Here is a 15,111-nt window from a genome sequence, read left to right on the forward strand (position 1 = left end):
CTCCTGGGTGATGTCACTATGGGATCTGACAGTGGGTTTTAAAATAGTCTCCTTTTTTCAGAGCATAAATTTTTGGAGCTAAATAAAATCATCAGGAGAAATCTTTAGAAGTTTAGTCCACAGGGTTTATGGGTATATCCTGAACCATGGCTGACGGTGTAGGGTGTAGATGTGCCTATACCGTTATGCCCATGTGCACACATGCAGGCATACTCTTGTCTCCACGTGAAGGATGAGGGGCTTTAAGCCAGATGAGCCTGTTTCAAATTCCAGGTCAAGTCACTTCCTGCATGTACGGCATGGATGACTTACTTATGATCTCTGAGCCTGTTTCCTTATCCTTAAAATAGGAATAATCATACTGACATCCATGGCATTGTTGTGAAGGTCAGAGATAATGGGTTTGAAGTTACAAAGAATAGAAGACACTTGATAAGTGATGTTGTTGTTATTATCACAATGTTCTCTTGTGAATAGTTACAAAAAAGATACCAAATCTGGGATAGAGCTGATTTTCTTAGATTACTCTTCAATAATTAAGTTGTTATACCTCATACTTCCTCCATTTCACTCTTGGGACTGGATGTGGATGTTTTCCATTTCGAAATACTCTCTCTTAATCCTCATTCAATAAGGAATAATACGTGATCTTTCAGGAATCATAAGGGCTCCTGTTTTCCATTCATTCCTATAAACATTTATGAAGCATGTACTGTGTGCCAGACACAGATCCAAGGGCTGGGGATCCAGCAATGAAAACAGACGAAGCTGCTTGCTGATTGTCTACATGCCAAGTCTGCTGCAGCCTTGCCTCCGGGAAAGATGTGCCATCCTGTGGCAGAGATACCCACTGTGAACTGACTTCGTGTCACGCTCTGTGTTGGGTGATTAGGGGAGCAGCATGTAGTGATGAAAAGAAACAGTGAAATATGGCAACGTGATGGGTTTGTTGGGTAACTGACACATGAGCAACTGACTGAGACAGAAAATACAAAACCATGACAAGTGTCATGGAAATCCAAGAATTGATTTAGAATAAATTTATGGATGAATAATTCATTAAGGCTTATTAAGGGAAGTTGAGAGCATAGTGCCTGGAACATAGTATATGAATGTTTGAATGGATGAATTGTTGCATGAACGGAAGGCCTGCCATGTACAGTTGTGCAGGTTTCGTACTGCACTCCAAGGCATGCCATTCAAACTGTGGCAATGATGTTCAGCCTCTGTGCTCATGTGCCAAGAATTTCACATGTAACCTCATTCAATCCTCCCAACACTCCACCATTTAAGTGGTGTTTTCTCCATTATGCAGACATGGACTTGGGGACTCAATGTGGTTGTTACCTGCCCAGGTTCACAGAAGGAGTCAGTGGAAGTGGAGGGGACTCGCAATTGGAATGCAGACCCCTCTGACTCCACAGAGTTCCTGCTTGGAGAATAGAAGAAAACAGTAGCTTGAAATGAAACTTGATGGTTTAGGTCTTGTCTTTTCTTTGAACCAAATGCTTAGGTCTCTGGGGTCAAAAGGAGAAGTGGAGACGCTGAAATGATTGCTTTTCCAGATTTTGAGCTTCAAGTCACATGCTCAGTGAGACCCTTGCCCTGTCTCACATCACACTCTTAGCTCTCCATTCTCCTCTCTTCAAGAGAAGCTTGGATCCAAGATACCAGAAAAACCCATCTGGTACAAGTGGTGAATACACCATATGTATTATTTACAAAATTAATAATGAGAAAAGATAACAGCACTGGAGTGAGGAGCTGTTATTGCAGCAGACAGTCAGCCTCTTGGCCGGGAGATGACATCCAGCTCAGATGTGCTGTTTCTTTTATAACTAAGTTTAATCTCTCTCCATTCCTGACCCAGCAATTAGCTGGATAATGCAATGCCATGTTGGTGTCATGTCAAGACTGTGAACTAACAGGGCCTTCCCCACACTGCCCCCTGAAGTCTTGGCACTTCACACTCCTGTGTGATCCAGGAAATCAGCAGGAGAGGGGGTCGACTGACTGCTCCTGATTGCTGGTTGCTCTTAAAGGCAGTTTATTTCTCAATCAAGTTTTTAATATAACAGTTCAATCTAGAGAACTACAAAAGGTGAAAGAAAAGTTTATGTCAGGTTAAAAAGAATTGTGGCTAACAGTGAATACAATTTTAAAGTTTCAGGAAACAGAGGATTATGAATTGTATGGCTTTGGAAGGATTACGAGTTGTATGGCTTTGGAAGGGGAATGCAGTCTTCCTGCTTTGGAAACATCCCGCTTCTTATGCTGTACTTCTCTCTGAATTCCAGAGCCTGTAGGAGTCTTAGAGATTATCTACTTACAGTTGTAAACAGGCTTTACATCTTTTGTTTTGGTTATCTTAAAGAAAGAAGGGGAGGGGTGAGGAAGAGAATTATATTTCTGAGTTATGTGCTTGATTTCCTTAATTCCTTCCAAGGGTCCTGAAAATGAGATATTATTATCTCAATTTTATTGTTGATGAAACTGAGGTCTTTAGAAGTCCCAGAACCCAGGGTATGTGTTCAATCTTTTCATCTCTGGACTGTCTGCTGTGTAGCCCACACTCTTTGTATAATAACATATATTTTGACACTCAGGGAGGGGCTACTTTTCTTAAATAGAAGGAGGAACAATTCTGTGTTAAATAATATCCCCTACAGGTAAATAAAACAACAATAATAAGTATTTAATGAGTGATTACTGTGTTAGGCGCTGTGCCAGGTGTTCTGTTCTCTTAGCGCTCTGGTGAGGAAGGCACTGTCTTCTGCCCATTTGACAGATGATGGAGCTGAGGCTTAGAGGCAAATGACTCTCCAGAGTCACACAGCTGTTAGAAGTGCTCTATCTTTGTACTTATGTCTTTCTTCTCTGTTAGGCTTTAAACTTCTAGAAGGCAGGGACTGTCCCTAATCAATTTCTTTATTCCTAGAAGCCCTTGCAAAGTGGTTTCCCATAGCAAGTGCCTACTAGATATTCGAATGTCAGAGAATGTAACTGATCCTGGAATCTGTCCTCTCTGATCTCATCACACATTCTGACTGTTTTATCAAGTGGGCAGATGGGGGAAAGGGTGTGTTAGCAGAGTGTTTCCTTCCTTCTGTGAAGCATAGAGGCCTAAAGCTCTTATGTACATATGATAGGAATGGAACATTCATTCATTTTATTGTTTTGTTTTGTTTTGGTGACTGTATTAGTCAGGGTAATACAGGTTGTGCTAACTTGACAAATAACCCAATGGCTTTGAACCTCCAAGCAGCTCTCTAGGGCCGCTGCCCCCCATCACCAGTGGTGCAAGAAATGCCTTGACCTTTGGCTCTGCCATTTCAATACAAGGTCCTTTAATAGTCACCACAGTGGGGGCAGCTGGGTGCTGGGACTGTCCTGCCCTGGTCATTGAAGAGACACACATCATACTGGTCACACCCTACCAGCTGGAATTAATCATATGCTCCCAGACAGCAAAGAAGGTGGAGAAGAGGAATTCTGCCCTGTGCACAGAAGAGGAAATTTAGATGTAATTGATCTCGAAGACTCTAGTCCACTGGTGGTCCTTTGTTTTATTTCGTCTACTGAGTTACAGAAAAGGTTAAAGGTAACAGTTACAATACTATGATATTCCTTCAGAACACTTTCATGGACTTGCAGTTCCATTTGGCAAATTATACTAATTTCAATTCCATATGTTTAACCACAGTGACTCATGTCCAACTCTGGCTATTTTAAGTTTCTATATGTTGGCTATACCAGTAACTGCAATTTTTTTAAAGGATAAGGTATTTCTTCTAAACCATCAAGGATGTTTTAGCTCAGGAAATTGTTCTATTTTCTTGATACTGTCTCAAAGGATGCCTTAACTGGAGTTCTCAATTTTTTTAAACGTCAGTGTAAAAATATTTTCCAACAGATTGTTAAAATCCTTCATAAAACAATGCTAAGTGAACCTAACAAAATATAAAACTATATATATTATGATTCCAAATTTCTCTGTCTCTCTGATAATTGCTGTCTGTGTCACTCTGTCTCTGTTCTACACACACACACACACACACACACACATACACAGACACACACTCCATATTGCAAATCAATACATCAAAATCTTGACAGCCATAGTCTCTGAGCCTAATGATTATTTTGATTTTCTTCTCTATACTTTTTTGAATTTTACAAATAATTTTATACCAAAATATCTTTTTAAAGATTAACATAATTTTTTGCTCAGATATGTTATAATCAGAAAAATACATCTTAGATATAGTTATAAATATAGGATGGATATTTAAAAGTGCTTATGTGTTTCTTGTAATTCCGTCTCACAGCACAGAATTAAATGGTGCTTATTATAGATTATTCCCTCTGTTTCCTTTTTCAAGTCATTTAGAACTTGGAGGCAATGTTGAGAAAAGGGAATGGAGAGCAGGAAGGGAGAGAGATGCCATCCAGAGATGAGGGAACCATCATTTCCATCGTGAAATCCAGTTTAATTAGGGTCAGCCAGTCCCTGTATCACTGTCCCCGTCTGCTCTTCCTGGATAGTTAATTTGATATCTTCTGATGAATGTCATCTTGCAGTTAAAATGCTGGTGCTAGCGAGTTTCAGCATCTCAGCTGCCATGTCCCCTAGCTGTCAGCAGCCTTGTCTTTTTAATCAGGACCTCTATGGCTCTTTTTATTCAAGTAACTTTTTACTTTCCCAGATCCCAATGAATCTGGATGGAGAAGAGAGACATTAGTTGAATTTTAATTTAATCACTTGCCCCTCGGGAAATGTGCTAAAAACGATGGTTCACACAAGGACAGGATAACACACCTGCTGGGGTCTGATTCCTACTGACTCATCACCTGGGTACAGAGCACTGAGGGTGAGCAGAAGGCCTGCCACCTGGGAGCAGGAGGTGAGGATGGCTTCCCTTGGAAGCAGGAGAGAAAGGGAGCCCATGTCTGTCAAGGTCATCATAATCCCAGCTGTCTGAGTCATGAGAGGAAGGAGATCTGGGCTCCACTTGCTTAATCCCCAGGAACAAATGACCTAGGCAAGGTACGGGGTCAGCAGAGGATGAGCTGACTGATGAGGGCTTCCTGAAGAGGCTGATCAGACTGACAGCTCAAAGCCTTCCGACCAGAGACAGTCGTCACAATAGACTGAGGAGTTGCTCTCTGTGACAGATGCCCCCCTCCCCTGTCCTCCTTTACTTATCTCCTTAACTGCATGGAGTCCCTCAAGGGGCACCTGTGATGTCATCTGCACAACCTGTGTGGCTGTGTGGCTTCCAGCGACGTGTGCGTGTTTACCAAGTACAGGTGCCAGTGCTGGGCAGACCAGCAGGGCGAGTTGGTGATGATGAGTTCCATTCAAAACCCAAGAGCTCTCTCATTGAACTGAGAGCTTCTTGAGCCCCAAAGTGAATACAGATCACCTGGGAATCTTGAAAAAATGCAGATTCTGTCTTGGTAGGTCTGGAGTGGGGCCTGAGAGTCTGCATTTCAGCAAGTTTTCAGTAGATGCTGAGACTGCTGATTGCAGGACCTCACTTTTGAGTTGTCTTCACTGGGGTCATCAGGCTATCAAAAGGATATTGGGGGAAAAAAAAAAGAAGGATATTGACAAAACTTGGTTTCTTGATACATTCTTCTATTGATATTTAGATTTTTATCTATTGCAAAGGATGATTTTTTTAATATAGCCTTTGATGTACAATAACAAAGGGATTGATTCATCGTTGAGTTTCTTTCTGTTTCTTTGTTTAAGTCGGGAACAGAAGTGCCCAAATGGGCACTGTGGGCTCATTTTCTGCAGGCTTATCAGAAACACACATCCTCACCTAAATGCTGCAGCCCTAATTTCCTAAGTTGTAAGCTTCTGCAGGACAAAGGCCAATACTTCATGTAGACTGGTGCTTAATAAAGATTTTCTTGTCATAGTCTACGTACAGTTTATGATGTGATCTAACTTGGCAAAAAATAAAAAGAATAAAAAAGGCTTAGGCATTTGAGTTAAATGTGACAAGAAAAATTGAAGCAGTTTCTCTGGAATGTCATGCCTTATCTTCCTGCTTAAATCAGAGTCCAACTCCTTGCAAGACTCCCATGAAAGTGACAAGTCAGCTACACATTAATGAGAGCTTTGGTCCCTGTCTCTAACCTCTTCTTCCTGGGTCCCTCTGAGGTTTTCTGCTGAGGTATGGGTTTAATTTAATATCCCCATCTCTACAGCAATTGGTCTTTGGCCCGTCCAGATTCTGTTCTGAACACCATGGTGTGTTATTGAGATGACGAATGGGACAAATAAGGGAAGTTGAGAAAGCTCTGGGAGGCTGTTGCCACGGGGGCGTGGCAGAGGTGATGACGAGATTGGCAGCCTAACGGGTTTTATTAGCTGGTGCTGCAGTGTCTGCAGTGATGTCATTCCTTTGGAAAGGAGCCCAGGACTCACTGGGAAAAACATAACCTGTTTAAGGAAAATAAAATTGTTTGGAAAGGATCACACATGGGAAAAACTATTCAGCAGAGGCTGACCTAGGGAAGTTAGAAAAATGAATTCAGTTGCACATGGGTTACCAGAGTTAACATACAATAACTTCTTGCACTGGGCAAGCCTTAAATAATGTCTGTGACTTGGAGGGCGGTGGTGTGACTGATGGATATGGGTTTTAGCCTTGATGTAGCCCCCAAGTCTCTGGATGTCCTCCTTATTTGTGGAGTTCATGGAAGGAGGAAGGTGTGAACTGGTCTTCCGTCCACTTCATCCAGGTGTGGAACTGTTTTTAGGAATTGTTGCTTTGTGTCCATACTCAGTATGGATGGAATTTTTTCTAAATGCTGAGAACTACAGGGCACCAGGTATTTCATATGGTCCGGGCCAGCAGGCTTGGAATTTCTGTTTGTTAACAGTTGCTCCATTGTATTTGTGATGTATTTATAGTTTTTATTTGCAGACAGGTTGCCTTTGTCATATCATCTGTGGTCTGTTGATTAAAGCAACCAACCACATTGCTGATATTATCTACTCACCGTACTTGGGTGCGATTCCCCCTCTGCCCCTTCATGGAAGTGTCTTATGCTGCTTTTTCTGAATCAAGATCAATCAAAATCTTCATCTGGTCAAACTGAGTAATCTTTTGGTCGACTTAGTTAACTGTCTTGTTCTCTAGCCAGCAAAATAAATCATTTGGTATCAGTATTTAGTTGAATTTGCTTTGCTTTCTTGATCAGGTTATACTATTTGGAAGCTTAGACATTTTTCTCCCTGTAACACTTGCATCTACAAAGTGAAGAACAGATACTATAATTGTACATGAAAGCAACTTTGTTCTTTTTTTTTTTTTAACTTCTAATTTTATGTTGGAGTATAGCCGATTAACAATGTTGTGCTAGTTTCAGGTACACAGCAAAGGGACTCAGCCCTACGTATACATATATCAATTCTCCCCCAAAACTCCCATCCCATCCAGCCTGCTACATAACATTGAGCAGAGTTTTCTGTGCTATATAGTAGGTCCTTTTTGGTTATCCATTTAACATATACCAGTGTGTACATGTCGATCCCAAACTCTCCTTTCCCCCCATCCTTCCTCCCCTGGTAACCATAAGTTCCTTCTCTAAGTTTGTGAGTCTGTTTCTGTTTTGTAAATAAGATCATTTGTATCATTTCTTTTTAGAATCCGCATATAAGGGATATCATACGAAATTTCTCTTTCTCTACCTGACTGACTTCACTCAGTATGACAATCTCTAGGTCCATCCATGTTGCTGCAAATGACATTATTTCATTCTTTTAAATGGCTGAGTAATATTCAATTGTGTATATATACCACATCTTCTTTATCCATTCCTCTGTCAATGGACATTTAGGTTGCTTCTATGTCTTGGCTATTGTAAACAGTGCTGCAATGAACATTGGGGTGCATGTATCATTTCGGATCATGTTTTTCTCCAGATATATGCCCAGGAGTGAGATTGCAGGGTCCTATAGTAGCTCTATTTGTAGTTTTTTAAGGGACCTCCATACTGTTCTTCATAGTGGCTGCACCAATTTACATTCTCACCAACAGTGTTGGAGGGTTCCCTTCTCTCCACACCCACTCCAGCATTTATTGTTTGTGGATTTTTTGATGATGGCCATTCTGACTGGAGGTAATATCTCACTGTAGTTTTGATTTGCATTTATCTAATAATTAGCGATGTTGAACATCATTTCAGGCCTCTTGGCCATCTGTAAGTCTTCTTTGAGAAATGTCTACTTTGGTCTTCTGCCCTTTTTTGATTGGATTGTTTGTTTTGATGATATTAAACCTCATGAGCTGTTTGTAAATTTTGGAGACTAATCCCTTGTTGATCACATCATTTGCAAATATTTTCTCCCAATCTGTGGGTTGTCTTTTTGTTTTGTTTATGGTTTCCTTTGCTGCACAAAAGCTTTTGAGTTTAATTAGGTCCCATTTGTTTATTTTTGTTTTTATTTCCATTATTCTCGGAGATGCATTGAAAAAGATATTGCTGTGATTTATATCAGAGAGTGTTCTGTCTATGTTTTCCTCTAGGAGTTTTATAGTGTCCAGTCTCACATTTAGGTCTCTAATCCATTTTGAGCTTATTTTTGTGTGTGGTGCTAAAGAATGATCTAATTTCATTTTCTTATATGTAGCTGTCCAGTTTTCCCAGCACCATTTGTTGAAGAGACTACCTCCACCATTGTGTAGTCTTGTCTCTTTTGTTGTAGATTAATCGACCATAGATGCCTGTGTTTATTTCTGGGCTTTCTATCCTGTTGCACTGATCTATATTTATTTTTTGTGCCAGTACCATACTGTTTTGATGACTATAGCTTTGTAGTATAGTCTGAAGTCAGGGAATCTGATTCCTCCAGCACCGTATTTCTTTCTCAAGATTGCTTTGGCTATTTGGGGTCTTTTATGTCTCCATACAAATTTTAAGATTTTTTGTTCTAGTTCTGTGAAAAATGCCATTGTTAATTTGACGGGGATTGCATTCAATCTGTAGATTGCCTTGGATAGTATAGTCATTTTGAAAATATTGATTCTTCCAATCCATGAACATGGTATATCTTTCCATCTGTTAGTGTCTTCTTTGCTTTCTTTCATCAGTGTCTTATAGTTTTCAGAGTACAGGTCTTCTGTCTCCTTAGGTAGGTTTATTCCTAGGTATTTTATTCTTTTTGATGCAATGGTAAATGGAATTTTTTTCTCAAATTTCTCTTTCTGATCTTTCATTGTTGTTAGTGTATAGAAATGCAACAGATTTCTGTGTATTAATTTTGTAACATGTGCCATTACCAAATTCATTGATGAGCTCTAGTAGTTTTCTGGTAACATCTTTAGGATCTTCTATGCAAACAGTGACAGTTTAACTTCTTCTTTTCCAATTTGTATTCCTTTTATTTCTTTTTCTTCTCTGATTGCCATAGCTAAGACTTCCAAAACTATGTTGAATAAAACTGGTGAGAGTGGACATCCCTGTCTTGTTCCTGATCGTAGAAGAAATGCTTGCAGCTTTTCATCATTGAGTATGATGTTAGCCGTAGGTTTGTTGTATATGGTATTTATTATGTTGAGGTATGTTCCCTCTATGCCCACTTTCTGGAGAGTTTTTACCACAAATGGGTGCTGAATTTTGTCAAAAAAAATTTTTGGCATCTATTGGATGATCATATTGGTTTTATCCTTCAATTTGTTGATGTGGTGTATCACACTGATTGATTTGCAGATACTGAAAAATCCTTGCATCCCTGGAATAAATCCCACTTGATCATGGTGTATGGTCCTTTTAATGTTTTGTTGGATTCAGATTGCTAGTATTTTTTATTTTTTTAAATTATGTTACCTTTTATTATTTTACAATATATTTCAAAAAATGCTGTTACAGTTGCCTTAACTGCTCTATATATAAGACCTGGAATCAAAGAACACTGAGAATTAGAACACACAAACATCAAGCTGTAATACCTACTTGTGCTGAACAATTACTATCAAAAGGATGTCATTTTTTAAATAAGCAGATGTGTGGCAATGCAAAATAAAATACAAACCTGTTAAAACAGAACAGTAAACTTTGTTTCAATGGCTATAGAAAGGAGGTGGTTTTGGTTTTTGTTTTTTGTTTTTCAACACATCTGGTCTGGCAGCAAGTTGTACTATGCATTTAAAGCAATACATGCCCTGAAAGCTTATATTTTCAGCTGTGTGCATCACCTGAATCAGAGCCCAGGTGAAAAAATATTACTCTCCATACCCTCAACACCCCTCCCTCCATAAGGTCACAATGTTCTTGAACTCAAGATTCTTGTTGGTGAACTATTTTACAATAATTCTTCTCCAGTGACACTGGATGCTTTTAGTTTCCTCTAAAAGAGAAGCAATGAAAATGCAAGGAAACCCTCCAGGGTCCAATTTTCACTTCACATTCTCCAAGGAGTAAAATAGCAGCTCTACATGTTGATGAAAAAAGTTTTTGATTTCCTCCTATTAGGTTTTAATCATATTAGCATTAAACTTTATCTGGAGTTAGTTGGATTTCCAAAAGAAAATTTTTTGTTGCCAAATATTTGAGAAATTTAATAAAACATTACATATATGTAATTAGCTCTTAAATCTATACCAAAAAATTTATATATATATGTTTATATTTATTTATCTTACCTTTGCTGAAGTCCTGTTTTTTTCTGGCAAAAAGTTTAAGTGGACGGACAAATGCTGGCTTTATTTCTTTATAAGCAACAAGTTGAGTCTTTTTTTTTTTTCATTCAATATGACTGCATGTTCATAATAAATTCACAAAAGGCAATACAAGAAAACACCTACTGAATAGGCATCTGCCAAGCAATTCATGTTTTAAGGTTAGACTCTATCAAATAGCACTACGGCATTATAGGCATTCCATTTTTGTTTTCTTTTTTCAAGTTTGTCAGTTCTTTACTATTTTTTTGTTTGTTTGTTTTCTTAGCAGGGGATAGTGTGTAATCACAAAGTAAGGCCTAGAGACCATTTACAGTCACTCCCAATATTAGGGTGGACATAATTCTCAAGAGCTGATATAAACCAAACTGAACAGTAGTCAACTAGGACCACATTTGGTCACATTCAAATAGTCTCCAATAACATTTTGCTGATATACATGTTTCCTTCTCGACTGATTTTGTGTTAATCTTTTAAAAATTATAACAAATAAGACTGCCAAGTTTTTGTAGAGTTGTATTTTTAGGGGTTTGTTACATTGCAAGGAATATGTTTTAATTCACAAAATGTCACTAGTAACGTCCTTTCTATAAACATGGTTGGCAAAATAAAAAAGGCACAAAAGGGGAATTATGAGAAATGCTTTCAAAACAAGTATATTTCACGAGAAAGAAAGAGTACCAAAGCAATTATCTTTCACTAGAAAAGGCAGAGAAAAGTGTTCAGTAATTCATGCACAACTTGAGCTAAAAAAAAAACCAAAAAACTTCTCTTCAAATGGGTCCTTGAGAAAACAAGTTTTCCTAATCACGTGCTTTGTGTAAAATAAAATGTAAAGCTGCACAAATACATGTTTGGTTTAACAGTGGACCCATGTTTTTTAAAAAGTGAGGCAATTTAAACAAAGGAAAACAAAACCAAAACACCTTCATAAACAAAGCAATTCCACCTGTAGCCTCTGTCCTTTTTACCACTTAGTGGGGTAAAATGTCCAGTAAAATGTAAAATGCAGCATTCTTAATCATGTAATCTAGAAACTTTTCATGATAACTTATTGCAAATTGCACTTGACAGTTCACCACAACAATGGAAAACTGGCCCCTTGTTCGTTTACACAGTCCTTGAATGATCTGGATAAAAAGTTTGCAGCTGTGCTCAGCCAGCTAGCTCCACCCTCTGGGTGTGAGCCCACCAGGAACACTGCTTTGTCCTGCTCCTTTGTGGGACTCTCGTCCTCAGGCAGGTAGTCGGGCAGGTCTGTGTTCTGTTCTACTTCCACAGGCGTGTCTTGGACGGGACCAGCATCTCTTCTCCACTTCCGCTTTTCACAACTTGCTGAGCCTTCATAACCTTGGTTGATGCTATTGCTGATGCCAAAGCCTCTGCTTTCAGATCTGAACGGATTCGCACCACACATCTTTGAACAGCCATTTGAAAAGTAAAGCTAATAACGCCTTTAATTTTTAACAAAGCCTCTTCACACACGTTTCTCCAAGACGTATCATCAAGACCATCTATATGCAAAACCACTGTTTTGGCACGTTTGTTTGTGGTTCCCAGAAAAAACTGAGCTTTCCTTCGACGTGAATTCATTTCATTGAAACTATCACCATCTGCCATATTGGAAGACTGAAGAATTTCATAGATTTCAGAGGCCAGCAGTTTTGTTTCTCCTGGAGTTGTAGTCGAGCAAAGCCTAGTGGACGACAGGGGGGTTGGGATGTTCCATAAATAAAATAAGGCCGGGCAGACATCCCTGATCCTGGACAATGGCTCTACGGTTTAATGGATCTGCTGCTAGATCCCGGAGCTGGTTAACTACTGAGAGAGCATCAGGTTCTTCATTCATGGTGGAGGAGGACGAATTCATCTTCTATGCCATACACATGAACAAAATCTTCTAAATTCGCTCCAGCGTTCTAGGAATCCGGAGCCTGCCGCAGCATCAGGGCCACACCAACGGATAACGTAGAGGAACCAGCAGGCACGGAGCGAGTCTCTCCTTTCGCAGACGTGGCCTCGGCAATGACAAACGACCCTGATGACTTTAGGAGCCAAAAAAGCTAGGACACTGGCGGGGAAAGGCCTTAGGGACTCTCCCCCATGACCCAGTCACCTCGGCTGGTTCAGATTGCTAGTATTTTGCTGAGGATTTTTTGCATCTATATTCATCAGTGATATTGACCTATAATTTTCTTTTTTTGTGTGGTATCTTTGTCTGGTTTTTGTATCAGGGTGATAGTGACCTCATAAAATGAGTTTGGGAGTTTTCCTTCCTCTGCAATTTTTAGGAACAGTTTCAGAAGGACAGGTGTTAGCTCTTCTTTAAATGTTTGATGTGAGTCGATCAACTGTGTGAATCACAATCAATGTGTGAATCCATCAGGTCCTGGACTTTTGTTTGTTGGGAGTTTTTTAATTACACTTTCAATTTCAGTGCTTGTGATTGGTCTGTTCATATTTTCTATTTCTTCCTGGTTCAGTCTTGGGAGATTGTACCTTTCTAAGAATTTGTCCATTTCTTCCAGGTTGTCCATTTTATTGGCATAGGGTTGCTTGTAGTAGTCTCTTATGATCCTTTGTATTTCTGTGGTGTCAGTTGTAACTTCTCCTTTTTCATTTCTAATTTTAGTGATATGAGACCTTCCCTCTTTTTCTTGATGATTCTGGATAAAGGTTTATCAATTTTGTTTACCTCTTCAAAGAACCAGCTTTTAGTTTCATTGACCTTTGCTATTGTTTTCTTTGTCTCTATTTAATTTATTTCTGCTCCAATCTTTATGATTTCTTTCCTTCTACTAACTTTAGGTTTTGTTTGTTCTTCTTTCTCTAGTTGCTTTAGGTGTAAGGTTAGGTTGTTTATTTGAGATTTTTCTTTTTTCCTGAGGTAAGATTGTATTGCTATAAACTTCTCTCTTAGAACTGGTTTTGCTGCTTCCCATAGGTTTTGGGTCATTGTGCTTTCATTTTCATCTGTCTCTAGGTATTTTTTGATTTCCTCTAATTTCTTCAGTGATCCATTGGTTGTTTAGTAGCCTATCATTTAGCCTCCATGTGTTTGTGTTTTTTATAGATTTTTTCTTCTAGTTTATTTCCAGTATCATAGTGTTATGATTGGAAAGTTGCTTGATATGATTTTAGTTTTCTTAAATTTACTGAGACTTGCCTTGTGTCCCAGCATGTATCAATCCTGGAGAATGTTCCGAGTGCCCCTGAGAAGAATGTATATTCTTCTGCTTTTGGATGGAATGTTCTATAAATATCAATTAATTCTATCTGATCGAATGTGTCATTTAAGGCCTGTGTTTCCTTATTGATTTTCTGTCTGGATGATCTGTCCATTGATGAAAGTGGGGTGTTAAAATTCGCTGGTATTATTGGGTTACTGTCAATTTCTCCCTTTATGGCTGATAGTACTTGCCTTATATATTGAGGTGATCCTCTGTTGGTGCATATATATTTACAATTGTTATATCTTCTTCTTGGATTGATCCCTTGATCATTGTGTAGTGTCCTTCTTTGTCTCTTGCAACAGTCTTTATTTTAAAGTCTATTTTCTCTGATGTGTATATTGCTACTCCAGCTTTCTTTTGATTCCCATTTCCATGGAATACCTTCTTCCTTCCCCTCACTTTCAGTCTGTATGTGTCCCTAGGTCTGAGGTGGGTCTCTTGCAGACAGCATATATACCAGTCTTGTTTTTGTATCCACTCAGCCAGTCTGTGTGTTTTGGTTGGCACATTTAATCCATTTACATTTAAGGTAATTATCAATATGTGTATTCCTATTGCCATTTTCTTAATTGTTTTGGGTTTGTTTTGTCGGTCTTCTTTCTTCCCTTCCTCTTTTGTTTTCTTCTCTTGTGGTTTGATGAACATATTTAGTTTTGTGTTTGGGTTGCTTTTTCTTTGTGTGTGTGTATCTATTGTACTTTTTGGGTTTGCTGTTCCCATGAGGTTTTGATATAACAGTCTATATATGTACAAGTTCTGTTTGTTTGTGTGTGTGTGTGTGTGTGTGTGTGTGTGTGTGTTTAAGTTGCTAGTCTCTTTCCTGCCTAGAGAAGTTCCTTTAGCATTTGGTGCAAAGCTGCTCTGGTGGTGCTGAATTCTCTTAGCTTTTGCTTGTCTATAAAGCTTTTGATTTCTCCATCAAATCTGAATGAGATGCTTGCTGGTTAGAGTATTCTTGTTTGTAGGTTCTTCCCTTTCTTCACTTTAAATATATAGTGCCACTCCCTTCTGGTTTGCAGAGTTTCTGCTGAGAACTCAACTGATAACCTTATTGGAGTTCCCTTGTATGTTATTTGTCATTTTTCTCTTGTTGCTTTTAATATTTTTTCTTTGTCTTTAATTTTTGTCAATTTGATTACTATGTGTCTTGGTGTGTTCCTCCTTGGGTTTATCCTGCC

General features: G+C 38.9%; 1 protein-coding gene and 1 pseudogene across 3 annotated transcripts in view; one reads left to right on the forward strand and one right to left on the reverse strand.

The window, feature by feature from the left end:
- The window catches only part of CPNE4 (copine 4), a 611,710-nt gene that overhangs the window by 40,292 nt on the left and 556,307 nt on the right, over nt 1-15,111 (forward strand). The window lies entirely within an intron of this gene.
- Nucleotides 11,776-15,111, reverse strand: part of LOC309629539 (armadillo repeat-containing protein 1 pseudogene) — a 150,674-nt pseudogene continuing 147,338 nt past the window's right edge. The window contains exon 2 of the transcript XR_014249508.1: nt 11,776-15,106. The product of XR_014249508.1 is annotated as an armadillo repeat-containing protein 1 pseudogene (transcript). The remainder of the gene's footprint in view (nt 15,107-15,111) is intronic.

This window comes from Balaenoptera borealis (assembly GCF_965194805.1).
Source record: "Balaenoptera borealis genome assembly, chromosome: 5".
Taxonomy (NCBI): domain Eukaryota; kingdom Metazoa; phylum Chordata; class Mammalia; order Artiodactyla; family Balaenopteridae; genus Balaenoptera; species Balaenoptera borealis.